This window comes from Ptiloglossa arizonensis, chromosome 10 (genome assembly GCF_051014685.1).
Source record: "Ptiloglossa arizonensis isolate GNS036 chromosome 10, iyPtiAriz1_principal, whole genome shotgun sequence".
NCBI classification, from domain to species: Eukaryota; Metazoa; Arthropoda; class Insecta; order Hymenoptera; family Colletidae; genus Ptiloglossa; species Ptiloglossa arizonensis.
In genome coordinates, this window is record NC_135057.1 from 6,196,674 (window position 1) to 6,209,921 (window position 13,248).

At 38.1% G+C, this 13,248-nt stretch overlaps 2 protein-coding genes across 3 annotated transcripts in view; both read left to right on the forward strand.

The window, feature by feature from the left end:
• Cv-c (RhoGTPase activating protein) overlaps nt 1-13,248 on the forward strand; it is a 565,606-nt gene that overhangs the window by 216,881 nt on the left and 335,477 nt on the right. The gene's annotated exons all lie outside the window — the stretch shown is intronic.
• Nucleotides 12,122-13,248, forward strand: part of LOC143152302 (uncharacterized) — a 153,360-nt gene continuing 152,233 nt past the window's right edge. Inside the window, exon 1 of the mRNA XM_076322270.1 lies at nt 12,122-12,366. The gene's annotated coding sequence lies outside the window, so the exon portion shown is untranslated. The remainder of the gene's footprint in view (nt 12,367-13,248) is intronic.

The following is a 13,248-nucleotide window of genomic DNA, read 5'->3' on the forward strand; positions in this document are numbered from 1 at the left end:
TGAAACTCCAGCTTTCAATAATTTTTTGCTTTCAATAATTTACGTACAATTTGCTGACATTAAACATTGTTATTTTCTTCCTTGAGCTTGTTCAAATATACCAGATAAATTTAATAAGGGAATTGTGTACTCTTTGCTTATATCGAACAAACACTGTAGAATTAATTTAATTTTTTATTAAATACGATCAAAAGGTTATACGGTCTTCGTTGGATATAACATAACAAAAATGCGAACTAATCGATCGAATAATTTCAAAAGAGCGTAAAAGGCCAACGCAATGGTACAAATTACAAGTAAATATAATAAACGAAATCTTTTCATCGTACTACAAAATATAAATACTCAATACTGAAGTAAGGTACAATGTCAATACTGTCTAAAACGATAAGAAACCACTGACACTATTCTATAACATACACATTATTATACAAAAATTAGAAATTCAGTTCGAACCAAATATTTCTAAAAGAAACTTATTAAAATCAGTTCCCTCTCTCATCAAATATACCAATACACGTCAAATCACCTCAAAAAGTTTGAAATACTAAAGTAAGATACAATATCCATGCTCTCCTAAACGATAAAAATCCACTGACACTATTCAACACCCATACATCCCACACACACGACCACGAATCAATAAATTAACATCGAACAGAATATTCTCTAAAAAAAAAAAAAAGATTACCAAACCCCGCATCGAACCAAACGTTCTTCGTTGAAACTAAAAGTAATTCTCGAACATTTCCTCAAAATATTCGTTCATTCCATTCGTTCGTCCAAACTCCAGAGATATATAAATATAATTTTGAATTCGAACGAATTGAACTCACGGTGTATCTCTTCTCAATTAATTCGTTCTGCTTTTCGATTCCGTGTACATTTTTTACCACACATCGCGCACAATCGTCGAACCACCGAAAACCAGCAAATCCCACGTTTTCTTGCACCGTGTGCGACACCTTTGCCAATGTTTTACGAAAATCGGCCTCGGCCATTGAAATATCACCCGGGCTTCGCGCGACTGTGTCGTGCACGGTCTCCTCTCTTTTTTCTTTTTTTTTTTTTTCTTATCTCCGTCAGGCTTCCTCTTTGTTGGCGAGTGATTTATTCGATCGAAGTCGAGGCAATTTGTCGCCCCCAGCGAGAACGAAAGTAGCGGCTCGCACGGCCGCGGAACACGCGTGGGTTAATTCTTAATATTACCCTCGGGTCAGCACGCCTCGTACCGGAAGCTTTAATCACGACGGCGCTTCGAGTCGCGCCTCGAGAAAGCAATTAGCGCCGGTTCGCGAACGCGTCGATAATTAATTAAAGTTTCGCGATCGATTCCACCGCTGTTTCCCACCCGTGAAGAGCTGGTGTACAAAGCGTAACGGACGCGCGGCTCGTGATTCTGGCCGTGTGGCGCCGCGTATTTCGGGAGATGGTCGCCGATCCTTTGACGAACATCTCGCGGATAGAAAGCTGACGGAAGTGTCGTCGTCGAAGGACCGACGAAAGGGGCCGTGGTCGATGGAGAACCGAGAGGAGACGCACCACCTGTGAACCCTTTTCTTCGTGCTTTAATCTTCGATTCGAGATTGCTGTCTAGCTTCATCGTCCGGAATAGACACCGAAAGGTAGTGTCTCTCTTGTAGAGGAAGTAATAGAAAGACGTATCAGGTGTTCGAATTATGGAACGATATCAAAGTTGGTGTTAAGTTGGTTGGCTGTAGGTACTCTGGGGGTGTTTGTATTGGATTATCTATTTTAGAAATTAGAAGAAGGGTAATGTAATCATGGATAGAATCTTGGTTGTAAGAATTAGTTGGGGCAAAGGTGTGAGAGAATTTTCGCATAATAGGAGAAGTGGTTGAAAGTTTATTTTGGGTAATATTGAGTAACGGGAATATAATTTGGTTTGTGGATAAGTTTGTGTAGATAGTACGAAAGTAGAGAGAAGTAGTGTTATTCGATGTTTTATTTTTGAGAAAGAAATTGAAGAAACCGAACTTGTGGATTCGAAATTTTTTTCTAGCTAATTATATAATTTTTTATGTAGGTCTTAATAAGGTCTTTCGGCCAAAGAAATTTACAGTAGAACGTTTCTGTTTGTTATATTGGCAGTGGTTGATTTTGAATTTTGTAATTACGTCACATTTTTCTTTAATCAATTACACGAACTGTACCAATTTCATACTGAATCATTGTATACAAATTTCATTTTACAAACGGAAGTAAATGCTTTGTATGCGTGTACGCAGTATTGTAAAAGGAAATACATATACCGTTCACATAATAGAACGTTCACAAAGTGAAACGTTTACATAACGGATGTTCATATAACCAAGTTACTACTGTAATTAACTTTCTATCGATAATTGTCGCCGAATATTGCGGTCAAAAGCACCGTTAATGATTACTTACGCCTAGTGTGTCAACTAATAATTACGGAAGACAACCCTTGCTAAAGGATAAATAAATTGCAATTGATTACCTTTCATTCAAACCTCAACACTTAAATAATACTAACAAGTCGTACAGCTAGTTTCTTTAAACCTTCAGAATTTTAACGTTCAAAGTTGATTCTAAATACAAACGACTCAAAATTGAAAGACTAAAGTTTATATGGTGGATGACCAAATGATTTGATATTTCAAATGATCGTGTTGTCGGTGAAAAATTAATATTCTTCCCTGCTTCGACGATCTTTACACCCAACGTTTTGTTTCACGGTTCGTGGCAACAGTTCACGAGTTAGCGACACTCTCTTCTTCTTGCGAGCCTTATGGCACATTACACTTTACAGGAAGGCTTAGAGAATTTTTAACAAAGAGAATAGAAAATTTTTAACAAAGAGAATGGAGAATTTTTTTAAATATTTAGGAATCTTTGGTCTCTGCGTCACCTACATCGCGTAAATAATCGTGTCTCGGAGTACTTAGAAACGAGAGCCTCTATTGTACTCTAATATTCATAGCTTTATTAATGAGGGTAGAGTGTAGTAATAAGTGGAGTAATCAGGGGAGTGGCCAAGTGGTACTGGTTTGTGGGTACACTTTGTCGAGCGTTGTTTCTTTCGTTCCTCGATTTTCCCTTTAGCCATTGAACGACAAGGGGTTGCATTTGTCCAATAGGGGGATCCTGGGTTTTGTGGTGTCCACCGTAGAACCCATGTGGATGGATAAAATATTGACGCTTTCGAAGCTGTTCTCTTTAATTGAGATTTGTGAGAGCTTTGCGAGCGATAGGTATTATATCTTCGAGCATTAAGGGAGAAAGGAGCTATCAAGGATTTAGGTAGCTCGATTAGGAGCACTGTCGTCAGCTAACGAATGATTCGATTTGAAGACCTAGCAATCCGATGTGTCGATTTATTCTCTTCGCGTTAATGCAACGTTTAATCGTTTCGAAGATTTATTCTGATCGTTCAATGATGAGAATCTTACTGGTTCGTAACATCTCGTAGAACGTTTCAAGCTCTGAAAGATGAATGAAATATTTGTAGAAGGTTCTTTGATGTAATATAATTTTGTTCACAGTGTTTTGAAGATTTACACGAGAGATTTTGTTTCGTCGGTTACATAATTGGTGTAATTCGATCGATTAAATTCGATCGAGGAACATAGGTTGAACATTTTGTGTAAGAGAATATGTAAACTAATGTCGAATTAATTGGTTAGGAAAGTATTTAATCAAGATACCAGCTATAACTTATCGTTTTTGAACCATTCAGCTTGCTTGAAGTGTGTTTAAAATTCAACAACAGACTTTAAGTACACAAAATGGGCGACAACTATCAATCAGATATATTGCTTTGAAAGATCAACGTGGGCTGCTTTGATCCTACTCAATTGGTCTATAACTGTCTACAATGTGGCCATAATCAATCTTATAACTGACGTCCAACAGTTATTCTAACTTATTAGTTATTGGTTCGCAGTATGGAAACGTTTGAGAATGGGTGACATTCGACTAAAAAAAAGATAACTAATGTATTAACCTTATGAGATAAATTAAACGATGAAAGATCGAGATACTTACCTATAGAACAGTTCTTTGAACGTTATCGTCCGCTATTTTCACGAAACAAATGACAGTATTTTTTATAATTAAAATACTTAAAACAGATATTATAATCAACATAGACTAAACAAGCATAGTTTTTTTAATAGAATGAGAATATTTAACCGATAGCAAATTAGCACCGATTTAAAATAAACGATTTATTATCGTTCAGTATTGTAGACAATCAAAATGTATTACTTTTTAACTTAACACAAAGTTCGTTTCATTAATCGATATTATTTTCCTACTGATCAATATTATCATTTTCTTCTTATTCCATTCCCGTTACATTCTTCTTTCACAATCTAATTAATAATTTCTAATTAAAAACAAATTTAATTTACCAAAGAGCGCCTAAATCTAAAATCAAAACGTTCCTATCGAATCGTATTTACTCGAACTAAACTTATTGTAATACTTATTCCGAACACGACGATCAAAGTATACAGTTACATCGTCGCAAAACGAATAGAAACGTTACTCGATTCGAATCACTCTTATTCTAACAATCCCCTAGAATTATATTCGACGCTTTATATTATGACTATAAAATACTCGTTGATTAAAACAGCACGGAAAGATTTTATACCCGCCGGGGGACAGGATCGAATACGAGAATTGCGCGCAATAACCGATGTAATAAAGGGTGGCGACCCTTTCATCGGGAAAATAGGTAACTACGAAAACGTAGATGGTCGTTAGCAATAGCCACGTGCTTCTGGTTCCGTTTCGCGGTGTGTTTCGCAGATTGAAAAACGCGGAGCGGGATCGATAACCCGACCACTGTTTCGTGAACTACTTCGCGGAGCGTGTCTCCATACGAAAGGTAACGAACACCTGATAGATGGGAGAACGGGGCACCGGGGTTCCGCAAATTGGATTCAGACCTCTTCCGTTGCGGTCTGATATCAGAAATTGATTCTACGTCGACGTTATTATCGGGAACGTCGGTTAGACATTGTTTCGGAAACACGGCTAGTATCGATCTTGGCCGTGGAACGGGAACTTCGGTGCCCGCAACCGAGCGTGTCGGCGCGGATTAATGTTAAGATTATTCGTTTTCCATCCTTGGAAGATGGCGTCGAATGGGATCGCATATTTCCGTCCAAAGAATGTGTGTCAGCGTCGTGGTGTTATGGATTCAGACGCGCGGCGTTAGAAACGCGGACGTCGCGTTCGAATTTGAATATCGGGTCTGCAATTATGCAAATACGTTGCTCGTGATTTATCGAGACTTTTATAGGGTAGGAAGCTATATAGTGATACGAGATCGTAGACCAAGCCGTTGCACCGTGGCACTTTAACAACGATCGTATTTTCATTACGAGAGAAGAATCGGTTTACGATGTATTCTCGGGGAAATGTGGTATCGGAGTGCTGTTAAAACACATTGACTGCCGCGTTCGTAAATGAATTTTATAGGGTAGAAAGTAATATAGAGACACGCGTCGTAAATCTATGTTAATTACGGCTCTTGCCGGTTTTTTACGCGATCGAGGAATCAATGCCGCGGTTTCGATTTACGACGTATCCACGAAGAAATATATTGTAATGTAAACACACTTCGGATGCCGCGTTACTCATTCGGGTACGACACGTGAATTTTAATTTTGCGTAGAAAGTCGTGTCACTTATGCGCGGCTGACATCCAGATTTTTATTTTTAGAAATTATACATTTTCATACGGACGGACACTGTTCCACGGTACACGAGGCTGAGTAAACGATTAGCAAACGTTGGATGTACTTCGGTGAAATTAAACGCAATGTGTTTAAGGATTAATTGGAAGATAAAGCTTCTTTCGAAATTATGGAAATTGTATGTAAACCTTGGATGGTCTTCGGAGAAATTGAACAAAGTGTATTTAGGAATGTTGGATAAAGTGCTTTTTCGAAATGATAGAAAAGAAATTATAAGTAAACGTCGGATGTATTTCGAGAAAATTACGAAAAATTTCTTCGGGAATTACATAGGTAAGATGGTATTAATTGCATCGTGTTTCTTTTGTTCGTGAGACTTGGTTCGTTGAACTGAGCACCGGTTCTGCAAAGTGTAATATTCGTTTCGTTTTTCGAACACGAGATGCGACCTATCGGATCGGGAAATTAATTTTTTTTTTTTTTTCAAATCGAGCCGAGTATCGGCTCGCGCTGTCAGTCGACGAAGCGCACAGTTTATCATGAAATATCGCATTCGCATTTTAAACGTAATTATCGAAGACGCTCTCAGCGTTTCGATGCATTAATGAAAAATCGATGGCACGTTGCACGCTCTAAATAGATGAAGTTTGTGCTCCGAGGCATCGAGTGCAATTTTCATATCAAACCGATCGATCGGTATTTTGCAACGAATACCTGAAAATGATAGAAAAAATTCGGTGACCGTGTATTTCGTTGATTTCGATTTGTAATCTATTTGTATGTAAATTTCATCGATCTTTCTCGGTTTCACGACTTGTTTACGAGGATTCTACGACTTGTTTAGAAAGATTTTACAACTTGTTCAAGAAAACTCTACGACTCGTTTAGAAAGATTTTACGATATGTTTAGAAAGATTCTACAACTTGTTCGGGAAAACTCAACGACTTGTTAGGAAGATTTTACGATATGTTTAGAAAGATTCTACGACTTGTTCGGGAAAACTCAACGACTTGTTAGGAAGATTTTACGATATGTTTAGAAAGATTCTACGACTTGTTCGGGAAAACTATACGACTTGTTTAGAAGAACTGTACGACTTGTTTAGAAAGATTTTACGACTTGTTTAGAAAGATTTTACGACTTGTTTAGAAAGATTCTGCAACTTGTTTGGAAAAACTCTACGACCTGTGTAGGAAGATTTAACAACTTGTTCAGGAAGATTGTACCTAAGTGTGCCTTAAAATGTGATAATTCGTAATAGACTTTTGTGCAGAAAAAGCATCACTAAGTGTGCCTTAAAACGTGATCATGATAGATTCCTTACACAGGAAAAAACATCGCTAAGTGTGCCTTAAAATGTGCGATAATTCATTATACTTTTCTTCTTACAAAACAAACATCGCTAAGTGCACTGACCCCGCATTATTAAGAATACTTCTCTTACTATTGCTATTAGCGTTTTTGAGTAGACGCGTACCTACGCATTGCGGCAGTTCTTCAAGCGGAATAAGATTTATCGTTATAAAATTACGTTGGTATAATACATTTGTCATTCCGTATCGCGTAATACATCGTGAGCTCCTCTCGCGGAAAATCTATCATATTTCACGTCGTTGTTTCCTTGTTTTACACCATCAGATGCATATGTCAGATTCGCACGAATAAAAACCGCGGATACGTCGCTCGAAAATATACCAAAATTAATTTTAAATAATTCAACGACACGCGCGAAAGTTGCGCCAATCCCGATACGTTTGCACCATACGGAAAATGACCACGATTTATCGCGCACTCGTTAAACTCGGGATTAATTACGAATACGTTTATAAGTACCAAGGTTTATCGTATATAGAAATTCAAATGAAAAGTGGGTCGCATCTACTTCAATAAACCTCTGTTAACACGGTCTCGAACCCGTGTACAACGTGTACTCGCGCTAATGAATGCAGTTGCCGCATTCGTAAACTATTAATCAATGCGTGATTTATACATTTGATAAATTCATTAATTCGCGCCATAAAGCAAGGCAGTTTTATGACGCAGAAAGTTCTGGATGGTTATTTTCCTCGGGTTTTTCTTTCTTCTTTTTTTTTCTTTTGTTTTTTAGCAGAAGTATGTTTGCAGCAAATTTAGTGAAAGTTTTAGACGTATTTATATTTGTCGGGGCCCATATCTAATACACGTTCGAAGGAATGAAAATCAATGATACAGATTTGTTTGTATTTGGAAAGATACGCACACTCTGTGATAATTTAGAGCTAGAATTAGTTTTACATTTTACCTATTACGAGTCGTTTCGTGACTCCAATGGAAACCCAAGTTCCAATGGAAACGAAAAATATTCGTGTACGTGGACTCGCACTATCCTCGAGAATACGTCACTACCTTTAAAGTATATTTCGAAAAGCTCTCTTGCTTACTTTTTCACGCACTGAATATGCCCGGAGGACAATGAAGAAGCAACCATCCATCTACCAAAGAAAGATCCTGCTTCACGCTGGGGTAGGTCCGACATCGGAAAACTCTCTTACGACCTTTATTCATCTTTCATCCCCGACAGACTTCAACGATACTAAAACGTTAATTCCGAAATAGATGACCAAACTTTCGGAGCGTATTCTGCTCGATCTAAGCAAGAAGAAGAGTAGAATGTGCGTGAGTCGGGAAACACTTCTTTTCCAAGGTTATAAACAGTTTTTATTTACGACAGGCTCGGTATGAAATTGCTGGAAATGATTACTTTCCACGATAATGCAAACGAACCCTATCCGAAGAAGTATTTCGAATTTTTGCGTCAAATGCAACACATAATTATTAAAATTGGAAAAAGAGAGGATTATTATATGTAAATGAAATTTTTGCCCGATCAGACGTCGCGGCGTTCAATTGATGATATGAGGTTTTTTGAAATATTTTTCTACATTCCTTTTTATTTCGTATATCCGGAAAAATGAATAAAATATGAAAATACAAGTTGTTTAATATATATATAAATGCATAACTTTTAGCTTGTTTGGTGATGGTTTTAGTAATATACCGAATAAGGAGGAATATATAAAAATAGTTGAAAGGAATACGATATCGTTGGTATTATAGTTAATTGAGTAGAATTTTGTTCGTAATATTTACAATCCTCTGGGTACGAAAAACATACCCCAACGAGGATCAAACCCTCGCCTTGTGCTTAACACGTTAAGCTCTATGTCAGTTACCGGTGACTGACGCTATACTTTTTATTCGAACCGCGTGTCATTGGTGACTGACGGTACACTTTTCTTTCAAGGCGTGTCTTTTTATACCATTTTATGGATTCTCGTAATTGATCAAATATATAAATTGCTGTTTTTCTTGAAATTATAATTCATTACTATTTTTAATTTCAAGTAGAAATCAGATAAAGACAGTCGTTGCACTTAACGTGTTAAACTCGTGCTAGAACTTGTCTACTTGTAAATAACCATTTGAATTTTGATAAAATATTTTTGCAAATTTCTAAAGTCCGATTCCGGTGGTTCTTGGTTCATACTAACCGCTTATTTCCCTTCTGTGGCCTTAGGATCGATTTCCATATTCCGACTCAACCGTGAAACTCGAGCATTCTCGAGCTAATCTACGCTTCACCGTGTCTTACGGATGATGGAGTTTCTCGGATGGTATTTACATTCGTCTGAATTTCTGACGTTACGGGTCTATCTATCCCAGACATCACTTTTATTCGCGGATCCTCTAACTCTGAGCGTTAGGCATCCCCGACCGTTTTCGAAACAAAATAGAATCACTTTCGTCGTATCGCTTCACAGTGTCTTGCACTGCACGATATAATAATTTCAATGTTTCTGCAAGAAGTCTCGTCGACGAGTTTTCCCGGTGTAGTTATCGTGTCTCTAACTTTGGAAAATAATTTCTGTAGCCGTTTTCTAGATACAGTAAACTTTAGTCTTAACAATTTCATTCTGGATACAGTACTCGTATTTGATGATATACAGGGTGTTTCTAAATTGAATATTTTACGATAGAATCCTTCTTTGTATCATATGTATCAAGAGTTATCTTTTCTTCTGAGATTGTTTAACAAAATGGTCGAGACGATTAATCCAAATAGTCGAGAAATTTTCGATGTGAGGTTTATCAAAATCCAAAATTGCTACGTATATTTTTAGCTTGGTGATCTTCGATTGGTAGTTTAAAAACATCAGTGTTATATATTCGGTTATAAGATACCCTAAGATTCCATAAGAACATTCGAGGAACAATTTAATAACAATTTAATAAATAGTGTCGTTTCATTTTGTCTCATATACTTTGAAAAATGCTTATGGTGTATTCAAATAGTACGAGCTATTGCACATGGATGCACGATTACTTGTAAGTGGGTAGCGTGACACGGAAGTGGTTATCACGTGGTTGTTTCTTTTGGCGCGATTATTTGAAATTGTTCAACGCATGGAGTAAACACGTCAAATTTATTTTAAGCAATTTGCCCTTTGATATCATATCACGAGGCGCGGATTTACAATTATTTTGCAACTGTCAAAAATACTTTAAAGTTCCTATGATATACCGTTATCTGACAAGCAAACGTGCAAAAAATTAAAAAAACAGAACAATTTTTAAGTGAACAAGTTGGAGAATACATTTATTCGTAAAAAGGCGTAGGTACACGATACAGAAATTATGGTACTATTTGTATTCTGTTTGTATGTTATTCTTCGATTGTTTACTATTAATATACTTAGAAAAATTCGAAACCGGAGTTAAAACGTTTATACGTTATTAATATACGAACATGGTATATTTGTATCGATTACTTCGATGATTACTTTATTATTTATATCGGTTCAATTACGGCGTCCATAAATTCACAATAACGATGAATCCATATTCATATCGTATTATAAACAATCTCGACCTTATCGTGCTCATTTACCGTATAATAATAAAAAAGAATAGAATATGACTTCTTAATATTTTCAAGACCAAAATCGTCTAAAGTTTAATATATTATTCCATTGTTTCGATTCACAGATTGGCACTTCTCTTCTGGAAAATAATTTCCAAACGCTTGAAATATTCGCATATTAAAGTACATCGCACACGTATAAAATTCAATAAACCAAAATTTAATATGTAGTTTCATCCATCGAGAACCCTTTCCAAAAAACATATTTTCTCTCCCGTGCAAAAACACAAAATCAATAAAACAGCTTGCAACATTGAATACAGCATTGCACGTTACCGTGGTACCGAGCTAAAAAATGTCAATACATTTCGTCTCGATGTTCAACATTTAAACTTACTCATTATCAAACGTCACTCTCCTGTAATTCAAGCACCGATCGTCTAAATATAACGACAGGAAAATTTCTTTATTTCCCTTCTTGGTAACTATTTTCGGACCGGAAATTGAAACGCCATTGTTCACAAGGGAAGGAAGATACCGATGTTTCGTGTCACAAGTCGAATCGAAGATTCGGATGGGACACTTATATAGTCTCCCGCGCAAAATTCATATTTATTCTTCAATTCGGTTAGGAAACATATATAATCCCCCGTACAAACTTCATATTTGTCTCTCGATTCAGCTGAGAAACCTATACAAAACCCCCACGGAACTTCGTATTTATTTCTCGATTCGAATGGAAAACCTACATAACCCTCGCGCAAAATTAGTATTTGTCTTTCCATTCAGATGGGAAACCTATGTAACTCCTGTGCAAAATTCGTATTTGTCTCTCGATTCGAATGGAAAACCTACATAACCCCTGCGCAAAATTTGTATTTGTCTTTCCATTCAGATGGGAAACCTATGTAACTTTCGTGAAAAATTCGTATTTATCTCTCGATTCGGATGGAAAACCTATATAAAACCCCCACGCAAAATTCGTATATAAATGTCGATTCAGATGAGAAACCTATGTAACTCTCACGCAAAATATTTATTTCTCGATCTGAATATGAAACCTATGTAACTCTCGTCCAAAATTCATATTTATTTCTGAATTCGAATGGAAAACCTATATAAAACCTTCGCACAACTTTATTTCTCGATTCGAATGGAAAACCTATATAACCCATGTACAAAATTCCTATTTGTTTCTCGATTCGAACCAGAAGCCTGTGTAACTGTCGCGCAAACTTCCTATTTAATTCTTGATTCGGATGGGAAACCTATATAGCCCCCCCGCGGAAAATTCGTATTTATCTCGGCCGGCACGCGAGAGATCGTTCCACTTCGATCGCGGATCGTTGGCGCGTAAACGTCGCCGGTATCTATCGGGCAGGTGATTTGATCGGTTTCGCGGATGGAGGAAAAAAAGAAAAGAGTTCCGAGAGACGCTTGCGCTGCGGCGGTGACGGCGGCGGCGACGGTGGCTTTCGTACCGTCGGCCAATGGAACACGGTGCCAGTCGTCGCTATCACGGGCACCGCGGCGCTGGCCGCAGTTCACCAAGCGGCGTCCACGCGACTCGCGACGCGTCTCGGTCCTCGGGCTGGTTATGCGGCGGTCGAGGGGCCATTTTTCGACCCTACGTTACAACGTGACGGTCGTTTATCGCGTCGATCTGTGCGCGGGATCATCGCTCGACCACGACCACGTAAACGACCACGACGACGTGATACGCGCGGACATCGTCGTCCTTTCTCAATTTTTAGGTGTCGATCACAGTGCCCGTACGTTTCGACGTTCAACGACGAGAATCGATCGACGAAAACGAGTATGCAGAGTGCCTCGAATCATTAGTCGAGAAGAGATTGCGACAAATTTCCCCATTCGAATGGTTTCTCGATATGCAACCGAAAGGGGTGGGGGAGACGCTTGAAATTGGCGTCGTTGCGCGCGAACGACGGTGACACTGATTTCGGAGAATGTATTTCGCGTTTGATTCTCTCATCGATGACTATGACAGTTTTTTATTTTGGTAGTTTTCGAAGTTATAGTTTGCGAACGATTCGAACGTTTGGTGCGACAGTTACGCAGTTGGTTTTGCGCGCCAATTTTCTCACGAACGTTCTCTGCGACATTTAGACGGTGTCCGTGACTCGAGCGGGGATATCGGGCTCGGTCGAATGTTAGGGTGAATTTGTTTGTTTTATTAACATTCCACGGGATGTTACGCGAGTCAGTGGTCGTTTTCTATTGAAATTCAGGAGCAAGCTTTTGGGACTCGATTTCGCGCTTCTTCGTTCACTTCTCGGTTTCTCTGTTGCCGCTTCGAGCAAGCTTGTTAAAGCTTAGCCGAGTTCGAACGAGACGATTGAAATTGGATGAAGTTTATCCGGGGACGTTTAATCTGTGTTTTTTAGTTAAAAGAATAACCTCCTGGTGGAACTCGAGCTGCCACCGCGTTTGAAGTTTCTGCAAGAGGTACTTTTTATTTTAAGGGTGTTTCGAAGTCACGTTTAACGTCGCGAACAAGAGGGGAAATGATCGTTTCGAGGATTCAGATTCTCGAGCGAACGAAATTAACGTACATGGTATTGGAAGACCGTTTGTTAGTTATTTTTCTTAACCGATGTTGTTCCAAGTACTTCTTCTTTTATGGAATTTTGTTT